The sequence below is a fragment of the Lygodium microphyllum genome, chromosome 21 (genome assembly GCF_053477565.2).
Source record: "Lygodium microphyllum isolate KBCC chromosome 21, Lygodium_microphyllum_v1.1.10, whole genome shotgun sequence".
In the NCBI taxonomy this organism is placed as follows: Eukaryota; Viridiplantae; Streptophyta; class Polypodiopsida; order Schizaeales; family Lygodiaceae; genus Lygodium; species Lygodium microphyllum.
The window spans coordinates 118,862,972-118,875,883 of NC_141155.1; the positions used below are offsets into that span (position 1 = coordinate 118,862,972).

The 12,912-nt window shown below is 42.9% G+C and overlaps 1 protein-coding gene across 7 annotated transcripts in view; it reads right to left on the bottom strand.

Moving 5' to 3' along the window:
• LOC148018485 (protein-S-isoprenylcysteine O-methyltransferase B-like) overlaps window positions 1-12,912 on the bottom strand; it is a 92,033-nt gene that overhangs the window by 11,673 nt on the left and 67,448 nt on the right. The window contains exon 5 of one of the 7 annotated variants that reach the window (XR_015687692.1): window positions 1,514-1,819. The exons of 5 other annotated variants lie outside the window; for them this stretch is intronic. The gene's annotated coding sequence lies outside the window, so the exon portion shown is untranslated. Of the gene's footprint in view, window positions 1-1,513; window positions 1,820-12,912 lie in introns of those variants that run through there. One more of the 7 variants, XM_087661762.1, reaches the window with a different exon arrangement.

Consider the following 12,912-nt stretch of genomic DNA (forward strand, 5'->3'; position numbering starts at 1 on the left):
GGGGCTTGGGTACAGAATATGTCCTCTATAGAAGTCATGCGATGTGTAGCTCCATTGTCCACAATCCAAATAGGTATTGATGTACTCGGTTGTGATGAGTCGGCCTTTGCGGTAACCTCATTGGGAGGCAACTCATAGATGTGGACGAGACTCACATCGGATGTCTCTACGGAGACGATGTGGGCCTCTGCAGACCAGTTAGACAAGTCCTCTGGAGTTGAGAATGTTGTCAACTGAGATAGCTTGCCATTACCTTGCCTCCCCTGATGGAGTTTGCCCGATTGAGGGGCGAGGGTCTATGACTTGGCTTTTGGTACTGTGCGTCTTGCCTTTGATCGACACTTGTTATCAAAATGACCAGCCTTTTGACAATGTTGACAATACCTATTCTCCTTAGGTACATTCTGCCACCCAAGTTTAAGTTGAGATTGGGAGTTTCCTGGTGGTCCTTGCTTGATTTTGATTTTGATTTGGAGTTTGATTTTGTTTACCCTTCTCTTGCTGCCCCCTTTGAGGAATTATTCATATAAAACTGATCAAATAGTTGTGCATAACATAATAGCTGATACTGAAATTCATAGAATGTGGATAAATTGGGCAGAGAAATTACTTGCTGTAAAAAATTGAAGTATTTTTGCTGCAGCTTGTTAAGAAAAAATGTGACATGATTGTTAAAGGACTTAGGAGTCCCTATAGTGGAGAATTTGGCAAGGAGACACTAATAATCAACCAACTTGACTTCCAAGTCGTCCCGGTCAGAGATTTTGAAGTTCTGAAACTCATGGTGAAGATTTATTCGACAGATCTTATCCCAAGCTGCATATCGATCAGTCATTTGCTCTTACGCTAAGTCAAAATGCTAAAGTTGAGAATGAAACTCAGGTACTAAGCCTTGTATCAACTCGACAATAGCGGAGGTATTCCTAGACTTCCATGAGTGGACGACCTCGTATGAAACAAATGCAAGATCAGGTTGGGATTCCAACCATTGCACAAGATCCCATTGAATGCACAAGAAACCGTGAGTAAGCAAGGGTTGGGATCTTGTACAGGGGTATAATCTTGTGTGGAAAATAATGTGGGTTTCTTTTGTCCATTAAATGCATTAAATTGAAATGAAGATGCACCTACCTCATTTTAACCTTTGAAAACAAAATTGTTTGAAGGAAAAGATGGAAAGGGATACTCACAGTTTCTTGTTTCAAATGCTTACCTGGTCTTGAGTTCATAAAGAAATATCTATCTTCCTCATTACTCATAAACTAGAAATTGTTTTGCATATGTCTTTCATCATGAAAATCATCATCCATAACAATAGAAAAAGGAGAATCACCATTAACAAAATAAAAAATGATAGACATACTTGGCACCAGAGAGAATAAATATGAAGGCAATATAGTAAACTCTATGCCAGTTTTTACTTGCGGATGGCCAGTCCTAAGTGGGGATTCTGCCCTTCCTGCATGGTCAATAGATTGCTGCACTCAATCTAAAGGGTGAAATTTAGACGTACCTTTTATTTGATGTTGGGCTTTATGCATCAAAATGAGATTGTATTTAGTTGCAATGATCTCGTAAGGTCGTGGAACTCCATGGTAGTCCAATGTCTGTCTGGCCATGTCGGGAGCTTGTGAAGTAAGCTGTGAGGCCCACTCCTACTCATTCCTCGATGGATTTAGCTTGGATGTGAGAAGTGGTGCAGCAGTAGTACTCGAAGTCATCTGCCCTTCTATTGTTCCTGCTTTTTGTGTAGAGCTTTCAGATCAAGGTCTAGGTTTCTCTCAGAGAACTCGGCTCTGATACCATGGGAAGAAATACCCTAACACAGAAACACAAATAACACTGTATGACAAAGCATAGACTAATAGAAAAATACAATTAGGGTTAGGGTAACTTAGAGACAATGAACACAAAGAATGAATAAAGTGATATGACTACTGAATATACAATGCTCATGCAGCAAACACACAATGTAGTGAATGAATATTGAACCTCGAACTTCTCTATCTCAAGGATCAGAGTAGGGGGTAATGAGTTGGAGAGCGTGCCATACTCTGAATGGATCTTGAATCACAGCAAGGCAGCCTCCAAGTGTAGAGAAACAATGAGCGTAGCTTGTGTGACTGGACCTAATGCAAACAGCAGTCCAGAGAGAGAGTGTGCTGTAAATGCAAGCCGAGGATAAAGAAAATCTGCAAACGCAGGCTGAGATGACGATGGCAGCAGCTGAAGAAAGAAAACTAGTAGGGTAGCAGCTGGGGCCTGCAAACGCAGCAGTATGTTGACGTGGCAAGCTGTTCGACAGCTGGATGGGTGGACAACAACAATCACTTGGCTGGAAACAACAACAAAATGATGGAGGGCTGGACATAGGCGCTAGATGAGTGAAGACTGCAATGGACAACCTGGACTGCGATGTCCTTAGCGAACGGGGTGTGGGCAGCAAGCTAAAAACACTTGAAACATGCAAAAACAACATTAAGACTGAATGGATGGTAGTATACCTATTTATAGAAAGTTTGGGCCTTCCCAAGTGGGTTTGTGCGTATGGGATACAAACACTCTCTAGGAACGCATTTCTTTTAAATAAACAAGGTCTCTTCTCTAATTATGTATGTTTTAGAACTGCTTAAGTGAAGCTAATGCATTTTTAGCTCAATATCCCCCCCACAAGCCCAACAACGGTGCCACGAGAAGTAGGACAGCCAAGCCCTTTTTTTCCCTTTATCTTTTACCCCAAGGCAGAGTCCCACCCCAAAGCAACTAGAGCATTGGACGAAGGGTGTGCGTCGGCTACCGAGTGGCCTACTAAGACTACAGAGGTGATAGTTATCTTACCAGGGGAGCCCAAGTGATCACCCCAAAGAGGCCTGGGCATCAGACAAAGAGTACACGTCGGCTGCCCAATCGGCTACGAAGTCCTACAAAGGCGGATGTAATCAACTATCAACTTTTTTTTTGGAGGCCTTTGTAGTTTTAATAGATTTAACACCGAGGGTTTCAAATCAATTTTTGTCCTATTGAGTATCCATGCCCCAAATGGGAGAGGGATAAGGGATGATCAAACCCAAGATCTTTACAAAACAAGCATACTATCCCTACCATTACTAGGTGTCGACGAAGAAGAAAAATGGCTAAGGTGTGGATGCTATAAATATAGGAAGTAAGCAAGACAAGCAAAGCAAGCAAGCAAGCTAGGGAGAAGTGCTTACGGCTGGACCAAGAAATGGAAGCCGTGTCCAAGGTGAAGAGGTAGCCACTATGGGAACACTGGGTGTCAGGATCTTCTGTCCAATCAGAATCAGCATATCCTTGCAAATATAAATCAAAACCATAAGTGAGGCCATAAGAATAAGTACACTGTAAGTAACACAATATACGAAGATATGAAATCCAATATGACATTCTAGGTGTTGTGAAATACTTGGTGTGGATGTAACTCCTTGCGCCTTGCATGATTGGATGTCATCCCATATACATGATTGGTTTATGTGCTGGAAATCTCAAGGCTAGCCTCTTTACGTGAGACTTAAAGTTGCTCAATGCATCATGATTAGTATGGTCTTGTTTTTTCTACCCTTACTTCCTTGGACTAAGAAGTCTCTTTTGGAACTGGTTTAGCCTATCTGCTTCATGTTGTGGAAAAAGAAAGGAATCGTTTGGGCCAGGTGTGGATTTCTTGGCAACATGTGACTACTAAAATGATGGGGGGGAAACAGCTTTATTGGATGCTAATTTCCATATGGTTGCTTTGGAATTGGTAGTTTTGCAAGCTTTATGCGTGCAAAGTTATCCCTAGACAGATATTGCAAAATTTTTCATTGAAAAGACTGGTATCTCGTATGATTGCATGGTTATTTGAGTTTCTTGGTGGCATGTACTGAATTCCACAAGGCCTATTAAGCTCTCCAAATCTTTTCTCCTTTCCCATTTGATTGCACCATGGTAAGAGATTTTGCATTTTGTAGTTTGACACCCTTCTAATCTTCGTAAGGAGGAGAATCAGCTGTAAGGAGAAGTGGTAGCTACCTCTAGGTTGTTGGACTGGCCTAATAAAGACTTGCAACGATATAAGTTTGATCAGATGGCTTGCTTGGGATTGTAGACAGACCATGAAGTTGACATTCTTGGGCAGGCCCATCCATAGTTGCATTTGTACTACGTATGGACCAGTTTGTTCCGTATGGTCCGTATCATATCGTACAGTATGTATCCGTATCAATTTGTACCAAAAAACAAGCTATTTTTGGCCTATGAAGACTAGACCACACAATATCTTTTAACTCCTAAGCCTTTTGTTTATTATCATAATTTCAAGTCTCTCTCACTCTCTTTCTCCCCGAACTTCCAAGATGAGTATGCAATTCCAAGAGCATCCTCTCCCCCCCCTCCTCTCTCTCTCTCTTTGTGTCTCTCTTCCTTTCTCCCCGAACTGCCAAGCCTCTCTCTCTCTCTCTCTCTCTCACACACACACAAGAATAAAGGGCCTCTTTGTCCATCCATCCTACACTTTGCTTTGTTGTATGATGTATTACATATACACTCCCATCTGTCTTCTAGTGGCGCGTTGCACATGTTGTGTATGAGACCTTACCTTGTTACCCTCATGTATTCATCCTATTAACTCAAGTGACATTGCTATTTTAGCTCTAAACATGTCTTCTATTATCTATAATCCAAAATAACTAAGTTTTTGTTTTTTTTGTACCTTATAAAATCATAAGATACCAATTAGTACCGTATTTTATTGTACCGTACCGTATCGTACATGACAATCCAAGCCCCATCTTTATTCTTTCTAGCGCATTCGTCAGTACTTTCACATGCCTCGTGGCTATCATGACATTTGGTCGTCCTTACAGGAGCAACTTTTGAGGTACTCTCCATTTCCTGCTTTACAGCCCCGTCTCCTTGGCGGAATTGAATGTTTGTGCTATCTAATGATTTCAAGAATAGGTCAGCTAATCAAATCTATCATCAAATGGTTGAGGTCAAGAGATGGGTCATTGGAAAGGCCAATAAAATATGGCAATGGAGGTCGTTTATTGGGGGTCTTCCAACTGGGGATGTGTTGCATGCTTCCAAGATCTCCCATGGTTGCTGTGTATTTTGCACTACATGCAGTGAGACATTGCTTCATCTCTTTGTGTCTTGCCCTATGGCTCGACACATTTGGAGTTTGTTTCCCATGTGTGGTCCTCAATGACTCAGTAACGGATATTAGCTCGTTTGTGGATTATGGGAAGGATGCCTTCTATGTCCCCCTTACAATCGGATCATTCTTGCCTTTTCCATTTTCTTAGTTGAACAGCTCTGTGGCATCTAAAGTACTCGGAATGCCTTCATTTTTTATTTTGCCTCGGGTATCCATGGTCATGTGACGCATGTTCGTGGTTTATTTTTATGGCAAATCTCCTCTATGGTTTCAGCTGACTTTGTTCTTCCTGACATTGCTACTCCTTGGCTAGATATTATTTGCTCTACTCCAGTTGTCCTTTCTATGTGATATTTGTGTGTTATAGTCTAAGAGGCCTTTCGGCTTGATTTGTGTTTGTTTTGTGTTTCTTAGTTGACCTAATGGTCTGATGTAAGTATTGCCATTTAATTCAATTATCTTCACAAAAAAAAAGAGAGAGAGCTCTTGCAAGCACACAAACTGAATAGATAGGTTGAAAATAATAAGTGAATGTGGCTAATCCTTTGACCCTTATTTAATGCTAAGTGGTGTAAGAGGTGTTCACACCTAAACACACACTTTTACACACAATAAGTGTGTTCACATATGAGGATAAAGCTAACACTCTACAACTTTCTTGGAGGGCCTGTACTACAAGTCCTCACATGGCCATGATGACTTCTTTTATTCAACTTGATGGTGTGAACTCCCTTTGGTCCTGCAAAGTAGAGTGTATCCTTGACACATTCAACTTATGAGACTTTGTTACTACCCAATCCCCTACCCAACAGAGGATCCCCCCATAGTCTAGTCATTAATGACAAGAAAAGTGAGAATTTTTAGCATAATATTCACTTTTTGGGGCACATAGTGCTAGTTAATGATATTCATATGGACCATGCAAAGGTTGAGATAATACGTTCATGGCCACGTTTGAGGAATGTACATGAGATCCGCAACTTTTTGGGTCTATGCTCCTATTACAAGAAGTATGTACGCAGTTTTGTTGGAATTGTATCTCCATTGCATGCTTTGCGGAAAAAGAGTGTCTTTTAAGTAAACAACAATGGAAATTTCAGCATTTGAGAAGTTAAAAGAAAAGATGACTTCAAATTCTGTGATTGTGTTGCTAGATCTAAGGAAGTCATTTGTTGTTTAGTGTGATGTATGTGGGAACAATATAGGGACTGTTTTAGACGGCTAAGTTGTGGCATATGGGGTTCGTGTTTACTATGGTGTAGAAAGGAATTTGCAAGTTTATTAGGAAAAATTACTTGTAATTCATACACTTTTGATAGTGTAGACATATCATCAGACATTGCATTATTTCTTGACTCAAAGTTGCTTGAGAAGCACATGAGATGGACCAACTTCTTATCTATATTTCACTTTTAGATTGTGCACGTAGATGGAAAAAAGAATATGGTGGCTCATGCATTGTCACGTAAGCCTCTGATTTTGGTTGTCATTATGATATATCACACTAAGTTGGATGCCATTATGGTATATCACACTAAATTGGATACCATGAAAGATCCGTATGCCATTGATTCAGACTCTGCAAAATGTATATGATCAGCTTTGCAATGGCCAGAGGGATGAACATTTTGTGCTTAGAGATGGTAACCAATTGAGAGTCATCCTCCTCCTTATGCAAGACATAGAGGGATTAATGCTACAATTAGAGCAATGGGGCATTTCTTTTATTCGCCTTCTTTGAGATACGATATTGAATAGTTTGTCAGCACATGCATCGTATGTTAGAAAGTGAAATATGATACAAGATGTCGGATTTATTACAACCCTTGCCTATTCCAAATAGGCCTTGGTAGAGCATTGCTATGGACTTTATCTTTAAGCTTCCTAGGATATCTACAAGGAATGATAGGATATGGACCATTATTCACAAGTTCAGTAAGCAAGCCCATTTCATTCCGACGAGGAATACGATAAAGGCTAATCATATGACACACTTATTTTTGCAGCATGTGCTTTAGTGTCATGGCATGCCAAATTCGACCAACAATGATCGAGACCCTTAGATGGCCAGTTTGTTTTGGAAGGGGCTGTTTAAAAATATGGATACTACGCTAAAATTTTCTTTGTTCTTCCATCCACAAATAGATGATCAATTGGAAGAGCCAATTTCTATAGCACTGGATCTCTTGAGATGCCATGTATCTTCTGAGCATAAAACATAGTGGAAGTAGTATTCGCCTTTGGTAGAGTTTGCATATAATAATACAGTGCATAGTTCCACCGACAAAACTCCATTTGAGGTTATGGAAGGCGGCAAGAAAGTGCCCTCTATTTTTCATACAAAGGACAAAATCTTTCAAGCTGATCGGTATGTAGAAAATATGGCAGCCTATGCAAAGGTTAAGTATGCTCTTCAAAGGTCATGTTGTTGTGTTTTGAAAAGGCATTGTGTATCCACCAATGTGGAGGTAATTTCAGTCTATAAGCAACATCGTTGATCCTCTCCAACACTTGAAAGGGTCTTTGGTACTCGAGCAGATTTTGGCACATAAAGAGAGAAAGATCAAAGGTAAAGTTTTCAGAAGGTCTTTGGTGAAATTTCAAAACTATTAATAATGGATACTAACTAGATGGAAGAGGATGAATTGGTAGAGTGAGTCGACTTTTGGATCGTGCTCAGTCAAGTTTAGTAGAGTAGGGGTCCAAAGCATTGTCTGATGCTTAAGGGGAAGGCAGTATTTCCACTCCTCTAGTGATGGGCCACTCTAGTGTTTTTTTTTTTGCAAGTAAAGTGTGGCAAATTATATTACTCAAAAGATTGAATACAACGAAGTGCACATGCTCAAGAGACTAGTTGGAGCTGATGCAAATCACAAATCCATCATGTATACAAGCCTCTCAAGGCAGTCTGGGGGGATGGGGGCAAGAAGCCGTGGAGGGGGGGGTGTATCGCCATCTGGGGCTGCCCGCCTGCATCATGAAGAATAGGTCATGGCCGCCCCAAGTGCGCAAAAAGTGAAAACGGAGTTCCTTACGGCTCAAGACTCGCCCTACACCTAGTCCCACCAGCCGTGGAAGGAGTGGATGATGGAAATCCAAAGCTCTGCCAAATCGCATGTACTGAAAGGCACTCCCCGCCAAAAACCACCCAACAACGTGCCTTTCAAATGTGCCATTCTATAAGACTGCCTATGATCTCCCATACCTCTGAGCGCTCTGCTGTGGGCTCCAATACTTAGTGGATGGTTAAAGCCTCCAAGACGACCATTGCAAAAGACCTAGCCTCGATGAGAAAAATCGTGTCTTGCATCTCGGTCTCATACAAGAGGTGACGGCCCTGGTTGACTGCCTTCCAATAAAAAGCCCCCCACGAGATACATCCAAGGCTAGGTGCCACACGGCAGAGAATACGGCAAGCTCCTCTCCACACGAGCTGTGCCGCCTTGCAAGACCACAAGTAGTGCTTTGGAATTTTCAAGTGCTGCTATGGGCAGCACTTACAACCTCCATCCTGCTGCATCTGGGCCAACCAACTCCCAATAGCCAAACCCCCATGTGCTAAAAGCCAAACGAAAGACGACACCCTCCTTGGCCTCTAGCTGTCCCACGGGCGACGCCAGAAGGTTTGACGAAAGGCATCCGTGATGCTATGCTCCGCTCAGTATCTGCTTCGCGAAAGCACCCAATCCATGTCTTCCTGCATCAGTACATGTCTATCTATCCTGGATGTGTACTCCAAGAACCTCAGAGGCTTCTAGGCGACCGCAATGGCCAGCCATAGCCACTCTCTAGGATCCACTCCAACTCATCAAGTGGCCTACTCTCTCATATCCAAAGGCGCCACTCTTGAAACTCCTCCCAGGGCACATAAGGGTCCAGTCGCCAGGTCTTTCCTTGGAGTGCGACCACATGGATTCTCCTCTGGGAAAGGCAGCGATCTCCTCATCCTGCTATTATTTGTCAAGAGCCAGGCGGCTCCATCCTACATAGTAAAGAAAGTCCCACAAGGGGCACCACCCACTCTACCTGCCACCGGAAGTTGCAGGCCACGTAGCCCGCTCACTCGTGAGCGGAGGAAATAGGACATCGCCTCCACAGAGAATAGAAATAGATATGGGGCAAGAGGGCAGCCTTGTCAGACAAATCTCTCTATCCGAAATTCCTCCCCCCCCCCCTACCACCAATGAGAACCCTACTAGTGGCTGATCTGTAAAGTGTCGAAACCCCGCAGATCCATGTCTTGGGGAAACCCAGCCTCGCCATGGTGTCCTCTAAGAAGTCTCAATTAACCTTGTCATACGTCTTCTCGAAGTCCAGGAGGAGTATTGCTAATCCCTAACCACTGTGCTGAGCCCACTCAGCCACCTCAAAAAAAGTGAAGACATTGTCTAGGATGCTCCTATCCTGGACAAAACCTGACTGGGTGTCATGAATGATGTTTGGAAGCATGGGGCGGAGTCGACTCCCGATCATCTTGGCCAGGGCCTTATAGGCCATTGACAACAAGGTGATCAGTCTCCACTGGGATAGCTCCAACCGATCTCCCCCTTTGGGGAGGAGACTAACAAGACCTGCCAATAAACTCCCTAGCATCCGTCTTGAGCCGAAAAATCTCCTGAAAGGCTAGTAGTAGGGGGTCCTTCACCACCTCCCAATAGGTAGTGAAGAAGGCCTTAGACAGACCACCCTCTCCTGGGCATTTCTGCCCGACTTGTGCATTGAAGGCATCAGCTAGCTCATTCTCTGTGAAGGGGTCTAGGAGGGAGCGTCCCATCTCCTCTGTGACCAAGGGCAGAATGCAATCCCAAACTTGTTGTCTACATCGTTGTACTCTGGCTGGGACTCCCTCTTGTTGAAAAAGCTGTGTGTAGAAGTCAGTGGCAATCTCCAACACCTCATTTGGGCTAGACCAAATCCTTGTTGGGAATAAAGGCCTCATGCCTTTAAATGTGCTCGGGTGTGAACACACCCTTAGCACTTGTACTTACACATATATCTATCTAAAAACCTAAAGGTACTCTCTCGTTATTGTACCTCAAAACGGGCTCACTCTCGACTTTGCTCTATCTCACACTCTCTCTCTCACTACGCATAACGTCTACCTATCTCGATCTCCGTGCCCAACACGTCACTACAAACTGGTATCAGGGCCATCAAGTTATGCACGCTTCTCGAGACATCAAGCGTGAGCTGGGTGAGGAGGCAACTGCCAAGGCGACAGTTCCAGGTCACGAGCAAGTAGGCGAGACAAGTCAAACGCATGCTTGCGTGCAGGAGAGGCAGTCGACAGGCTCAACAAGAAGAAACAATGCTGACGAAACAATTGCCGTCACGCGACAGTCAACTGAGTATAGGCGACGTGACAATGACTGGATACAAGCAATGACCTGCGTGACGGGAGATGGCAGACAATAGCCAAACGTCAAACGGCAACCAGTAGGTGACTTCAGCCAGGCGCGCGACGCGACATGGGTACCAAAGTGACGACCTGCACCGTGGGTCCATTGACCCACCGTTCAACATTTTTTTTCTTCTTCAAAATTTCTTTTTTTTAAAGTTTCCCTACCGAGGGTTTATGTGTGGAGACACAACACAAATTTCCGTGCAATTCAAGCCCAAAAATTTGGGGCTTTTCCCAAATTTGGGGATCTCAACGCAGAATTGGACAATTTGACTATGAAATTGCAAAGTCGGTGCACATTTGCCTGGGAATTTTGGGGCTTTTCACATTTTAGTGAAATTCTTTCAATTTCACCGAAATTAGTGCATGCAAAACTTGGAAAATTTGGGGATTTTGTCCAAATTTGGTGCGAGCAAGATGCAATAGTGATATCTATCTCAGAAATTGCAGGAATTTGTGACATTTTGTCCCCGACATTTGGGGCTTTTCATGTACATGCATAAATTGGGCTGAAATTTACCCAATTTCTTGACATTGATGCACATTGGACCCCGTGCAATTTGGGGCTTTTGCAGTTTGGGCAAAATTTGTGCAACATTTGGTCACTTTATGTACATACAAGTTGAATTCCATGCAATTTGGACATCAATACTTGGTAAAATTTGGGGGTTTTCCAAGCTTTTTTCATTGCCTTTTTCAAAAGGTTCAATTGGTTTTTGAAGTCTTTGAGATCATCATCATTCCACTCAATTTTATCACAATAAAAGAATACTTTGTCCAGTGTTTTCCAAACATTGGCTTTTCTATTCCGAGCTTGTCTATGTGAGGGGGTAGAGTGAAGCACAACACCCAATAGAATAGACTGAAAGAGTGTAGAATGAAAGTACAAAGTACAACCCTTAAACCTTAGGGTTGTAGGGGGTGTTCACACCCGAACACAATAAGTGCCCAGAAGTGTGTAACATAAGCACATAAGCACATACGAGAATAAGACTATAAGTCTGGGGGAAAAAACCTCTCCTACCGAGAGTAAAAAGTGCCCCAGTATCCTATTGATCACCGACACTCCCATATGAGCGTAGGCATAAGTGAGGCGTGAGTTAAATACCCAACGAACCCCCCTCGAGTGAAGAGTGATCAAGAGTACAAGGATCATCCGCCACCAAAGGATATCAAATTTAAAGCATCGCGAAATGCTTCAAATTTGTCATGAGGAAGAGCTTTGGTGAAGATGTCTGCCACATTACTGGTGGTAGGACAATAGACAAGGCTGATATTACCTACATGTAGCCTCTCTCTGACAAAGTGATAATGGATCTCAATGTGTTTCGTGCGGGCATGAAACACTGGGTTCCGTGCCACTGCAATGGCACTCTAGCTGTCAGTGAACAAAGGAGTAGGCTCCGTAACAGATACATCCAGATCAGCTAGCAAGCGTCTAAGCCATACGCATTCAACTGTGGTAGTGAAAGCTGTCTTGTATTCAGCTGTACATGACGATGTGGCAACAGTGGATTGTTTCTTGCTAAGCCAAGAAATGCAAGAAGAGCCAAGAAAGAAACAATTGCCACTAGTGGAGTGATGTGTATCATAATCACCAGCCCAATCAGAATCACTGTAAGCATGTAACTGCAGTGGTCCCCCCTTGGCATAAAGCAACCCAAGAGATCGAGTACCCTGCAAGTAACGAAAAACACGCTTGACAGCTTGCCAATGTGACATACGTGGCTGATGCATATACCTGCTCAAAGCTAAAACTGCAAACTATATGTCCGGCCTAGTGTTGCATAGGTAGATAAGACATCCAACTGCAAGAGCATATGTATGTATATCAAACAAATCACTGTCATCATGTAATGACAGTTTCAGTCCAGGTTCCATGGGGGTACAAACTGGCTTGCAATCCTGTAAGCCAAACTTCTCAAGAAGCTGCCCAATATACCTTGACTGTGATAGCCCAATACCTCGAGCATCATGTATGAACTGAATGCCCAAGTAGTAATGCAAAATTCCCAAGTCAGACATGTCAAAAGTTTGCTGCAAATTTTGTTTGAATGCTGAAATCTGATCAGCATGTGTTCCAGTGAGCAAAAGGTCATCAACATAAAGACATATAATCAGCATAGATCCCCCTGCTTTACATACGTAAAGGGTAGACTCAGATGAGCTATTTAGAAACCCCTAACCAAGCAAGAAAGCATCTATTTTTGCATACCAAGCTCTAGGAGCTTGTTTCAAACCATATAGTGCCTTTTTGAGCTTGCAAACCAAATGTTCTGAGCCTTCAACTGCAAAACCAATGGGCTGTTGTACATAAACTTCCTCCTGAAGTTCCCCATGTAAAAATGCAGTCTTG